The sequence below is a fragment of the Leptonychotes weddellii genome, unplaced genomic scaffold, assembly GCF_054177405.1.
Source record: "Leptonychotes weddellii isolate Sample4059 unplaced genomic scaffold, ASM5417740v2 HiC_scaffold_1561, whole genome shotgun sequence".
In the NCBI taxonomy this organism is placed as follows: domain Eukaryota; kingdom Metazoa; phylum Chordata; class Mammalia; order Carnivora; family Phocidae; genus Leptonychotes; species Leptonychotes weddellii.
Window position 1 is genome coordinate 7,289 of NW_027737951.1, and position 5,419 is coordinate 12,707.

Genomic DNA, 5,419 nt, shown 5'->3' on the forward strand with positions numbered 1-5,419 from the left:
CTCAGATACTCTCTACATAGTGGCAAAAGGAGCAGTTTGGTCATACTACATCACTTGCATTTTGCTGGGCTAACAGAGAATTGAGTTGATGCTATTCCTGTTAACAGTTCAGTTGATGCTTATGATGAGCTGGAGATGTGACCTTTGTTTAATAGGTGGTGACAAGCAAAACTAAAAAGGCAATTGCTGATAAATAAATAGTTTTAAGTAACTTTGGTTTAATATAAGCTAGAAAGTAGGTCAATATTAAACATTTCATTTGTTGCTGAGTATAATTTTCAATGCAAAATGACTGGGTAAATAGGCTTAAAAGAAGTAGGCACATTCTAGATTGGAAATATAGGCAGTGTGGCTCATGAAATTTGCACATCCTAATTAAGAATAAATATAAATAGCCTATTTGGGTTTGGATATTTTGCTCTGATAGATGGTTTCAAATTAACTTTCTGTTCCTCAGCCAAAGAAGCTTCAGCAAACCCTTGAAATTAGAAGGGATTGATGGAACCAATTTAGTCCAATTCCTTAGGCCAAGGAAAAATTGCTTTTTACTGATCATTTTTTATTTTCTACTGTATATGAATAATCTATGGAAACTATACCTATAAAAAAGACTTCTTCATATGACCTAGAAAAGAAAAGCATCTTCATAAGTTATTAGTCTCTGCTCCTTTAGTCAGATCTGGGATGCAGGGCAGGAAAATCAACATACTGTGGCCTCCTCCAACCGACCCCATTTCCTTGGTCCCCCAAGACTACTGTTTCCTTCCAGAGTTCAGCACAGACACAAAGAATGTTTTGTATGAACTTCTCATATTTTACTCTAGCCGAAAAGTCTCTTCACCACCTCCACTTTTAAACCATTTTTCCTTCTTCCTTTCCCCTCAGCTATCAGGCTGTTTGCATTCTCTCTATACCTAGCACCCAATTATCTATCCCCATTCCATTTACTCTGCTGTTAATTTGTTTTTACCTCATTGTGCTCTTGAACCAGGATCGGGCATTCCTGAGCTGGCTGGGTCCCACCCCTCAGTCCCTTCAAACTCCTGATATAGTCAATTCTCTATGGGAACATGCAAAAACACAGACAATTCCTAAAACAGGAATTTCATTTTAAGGATGGTAGACATGGATTTAGGGTATTTTACCTTTAACTAAAATGCCAAAGAATTTTGTGTCATACCAATGCACTATGAAGTTAACTGGTTTAGTAGTGTCCCAACGTTTCAGCATGTCAGTTTTGATTTTAAATTATTCCTAGAGTGACCCACTAACCTTAGCCCCCTTTGCATACTGCAATGTAAAATAGTTGATAATCTTACCTCCCATGGGAGATATTCTATGTTTGTTTATCCAATACCCATTCCAACCTCATTCTTGTTTGGATTCTTGTACAATTAAGTTAGAAAACTAAAATCTACATTTCATGTATGCATACATACACAAACACATATATTTTTAAATTATTTTTTGGCAGCTGATGTACAGGCATGTGACCCAAGTTTGGTTAAGCAAATGAAAATTTATGACACTTGTAAGTAGAAGAAAGCAATATGAGGTTAGGGTCATAGTAGTGGGCTTGGATCTTATGGAAATCATTATGGCAAAAGCATCCAATTCTTTTAGACAATCTGGGCAAAGTGTCACATACAGTCTCTAATGTCATAGTACTAAGTGTTGGATAGTGAATATTCTCCTAGAATATTCTCATCATGTGACTTTGCTCCTGGCTGAATTATCCCTAGCTGTGTGGCATCTGAGCCTGATTTTTTGTCTCTCCTGGAGATCTAGTGATTTATCTAATAATCTTTAACAAATTGCTTCTTATATAAATCAAGTAGATCCAATTTTACAGTGTCTGTAACTAAAAACTTAACCTATATAACTTTAACATCTTACCCCAATTACAGTGGCTAGATTCATTTGAAAATGCATTAGTTGAATGAATTGAGGTTCAGAAGACTTCCTTTCACTCATTTAAAAATACCTTTCTGTATTGAGTCTACAAGTGTCTGTGGTCTTGAGTATATCTCATCAGGTCTTTCCCACAGGTATTAAATAGGGCAAAAAGCATAAATACATCTTATTTAGAAAGATAAGGTGGTAGAGAAAAAGGTTGCTTGGGGCACAGTGTAAAAGCCTCTGAATCAAAGTTGAGAGACTGGTTCTTGTCTTAGTTTTTTACTTCCTAACGATGAGAACATGTGAGTCCCTCATCCTCTTTGGGCCTTAGTTTACTTCAATGAATAAATGAGGTCAGTGGTTTTTAACTTTTTTGCATGTCATGGACTCTTAAGAAGCTTATAAAATCTATACAATATTTTCCATAAAATACACACACACACACACACACTCAAAAAATTTCATACAATTTCAAAGATTCTCTAAGCTGAGGGACCTGTGTTTTAAAATTTTATCAGATATCATGCCAGTAACCCTGGAATTCAACATTTATTTTCCCTTTATACCACTTCTCTTCTATAATTACTCAGATCCAAAAATACCAGCATAAGCCTGTATCCAACACAATGAGCACCCTCTCTTCCATTTACAGTGACTCTCAGAAAAGAAACATCGAGGAAAATAGAAAGAGGATAAGAGAGATTATTTCTTATTAGACTCAAAATAATTTACACTGAGCTCATCTATATTTTATTCAAAGAAATGTAGAAATATTTTAATTTACATATCATATTACAATGAATCAATATGGAGTCAAAGTCCACCATTAAACATTCCTAAAGATTCCATACATCATCCTCAGAATAATGAATTTCTATACAAAGATTTATAGATGTCCAAGGTATGTACTTTTTCCTCAGTGTGCTACAGAGTTTAGAAGTTCTGCTGGAATATTCCCCAAATCAAGTGCAGGATCTGTTTCTTCATCAATTTCTCCAATGACTGCAACACTGAGACTTGTTACAATGTATATCCCTAGCATCACTTGTTTTACTCCTGTGAAGAGCTAAACACTAGTTCATGGCTTTCATCCAAACTCAAGTTAATTGTCTGGTTAAAACCTTGCAGTGTTCCCACAATCATTCTGTCCTCAGAAGTTGTAACTGCAACAGTTTGGTTGATGTAGTTATCAAAGGCAGATGTCATGATGCTGAACTCAGCTGTTCTGAGCAACACAGTGACACAAGTGACAAGTGAAGCTAAAAAGGCCTGCCTGAGCTCATCTACGTTATACTATACTAGTATACTGTACTTATAATTATGCTATGTTGGACAATTATATAATTGTCTTTGGGCTTCAGTTTCCTCACCTGTAAAATGAGGAAGTTGGACAGACCAGTAGTTTGTAACCATTTGGGGGATTATTATCTGAAAACCCTCATTTTCTGGGCCCTTCCTGTCAGGTTGCACTTCTGATAGCACAGTCTATGGTGGCAACCCTCATTAGTCCAGTGGTTCTTAAAATTTTTGGTCCCAGCCCCTTCAAGGATCTGATTAAAATTTGTACTTTTTCCCCAAAAAAGTGCTCATATGTATGCACACAGAAATTTTTTTTATAAATGCTTTCAGAAGTTCCGGGACCTTCTGAAGTCCATGCATGCATGGCTCACCAGTAAAAACTCCTGTACAGGAAGATGTTTAAAAATTCTTTTTAAAAATTTTTTTAAATTTAAATTCAATTTAGCTAACATATACTATATTGTTAGTTTCAAAGGTAGAATATAGTGATTCGTCAGTTGCATATAACACCCAGTGCTCATTACATCAAGTGCCCTCCTTAAAAATCCTCTTACTTCCAATACCTTGTGAGCCTCTATGTGGTCAGTATGTTTGGCTGAAGGCAAAAATTGGTGGTGGATATTTCCCCACACCCTTCCAGCATTCCTTTCCTGTTAATTGTCCACAAATTGCCAGGATCCCCACTGAGAGTAGATTTACCTAATAGATTTACAGTAAATAAGGAATTTGAGGCTATACATGTTACCCTTCTCAACAGTTTGCTTTTGCAAAAAATGACAATGAAGGGGAAGAACCAAAAAGGACACATCTGGAATACTGACTTTTCAGACCTGGTGGCAGGTATATGAGTGGGGTTTGGGGGATTATAACACTTGAATTGAATATTGTGTCATGTAGGACAAGTGACCTTCTAGTTTATCCATGGATAAAGGTGTTTCTTTCTATGAAGGGTAAATCACATGTGTACATCTGAATACCTGCTTTATAAAGTGACAATTGTGGGCTCCTGCTAAATCTGCTATCACTATGGTCTGATACAAAAGATACTCTCACTTATTGTTAATTATAAAGACTTAAAATCAGTAACAATAAAACCACTCCTGCCTTGAATTCTGGTCTAAGCATGCAGATCCAAACAGCACCCCTTTGCTTATTTCCCTTAAGTGCTATTTTTGATTGAGATATTCAGTGCTCATTTGCACTTACACTGTGACTTTTAGTAGAATGTTCTCTGAACATTTTCAAAATAACAAATTAGGCTCCCTCCAGGCTCCAAACTGGTTGTCTGATTGCTATGGCTAGGACCTCCAGTACTATGTTGAATAAAAGTGGAAAGAGTGGACATCCTTGTCTCATTCCTGACCTTAGTACTTCCCCACTGAGTATGATGTTTACTGTTTTTCATATATGGCCTTAGTTATGTTGAGGTATGTTTCCTCTAAATATATTTTGTTGAGGGCTTTTATCATGAATGGATGTTGTAATTTGCCAAATGCTCTTTCTGTGTCTATTGAAATGATGATATGGATTTTATCCATTCTCTTATTGATGTGATGAATCACTTTGATTGGTTTGCAAATATTGAACCACCTTTGCATACCAGGAATAAATCCCAAGTAGTAAATGCTTTTTTAATGTATTGTTGAATTTGGTTTGCTAGTATTTTGCTGAGAGGATTTTTCGACTCTATTCATTAAAGATATTGGCCTGCGGTTCTTTTTTTTTTTTTTTTTTTTTTTCTGGTATTGTCTTTATCTGGTTTTGGTATCAGGGTAATGCTTGCCTCATAGAATGAATTTGGAATTTTTCCTTCCTTTTCCATTTTTTTGGAATAGTTTGAGAAGAATAAGTATTAACTCTTCCTTAAATGTGTGGTAGAATTCCCCTGTGAAGCCATATGGTCCTGCCTCAATACATAATAACAAATGAGCATGGTCTTGAGTAAACTGACTCTGGCCACTGGGCTATTTGGGATAGAAACAACTTTCCACCAATTCCCCCTTGCTTTCTTCCTGGATTCAGTACATTTTTGTAAAGTGAATTCTGTTTTCCCACCTCCTTTCATGATCAAGTCAGAGACTGTCCCCCAAGGAAAAACAAAACATGCAGGTATAAGATATCACTGAAAACTTTGGCAAAGAAGGAAGGAGTTAAGCAGGTGATCTGCCTTGGACTGCTTGTAATTTTGGTACTGAAAGGTAATTTGCCATCTATTTAGGAC

The 5,419-nt window shown here is 36.2% G+C and overlaps 1 pseudogene; it reads right to left on the reverse strand.

Annotated features, from left to right (window-relative positions):
* Positions 1-2,799: 2,799 nt before the first annotated feature.
* On the reverse strand, positions 2,800-3,506 carry LOC102727039 (U6 snRNA-associated Sm-like protein LSm8 pseudogene; annotated as a pseudogene).
* Positions 3,507-5,419: the final 1,913 nt, after the last annotated feature.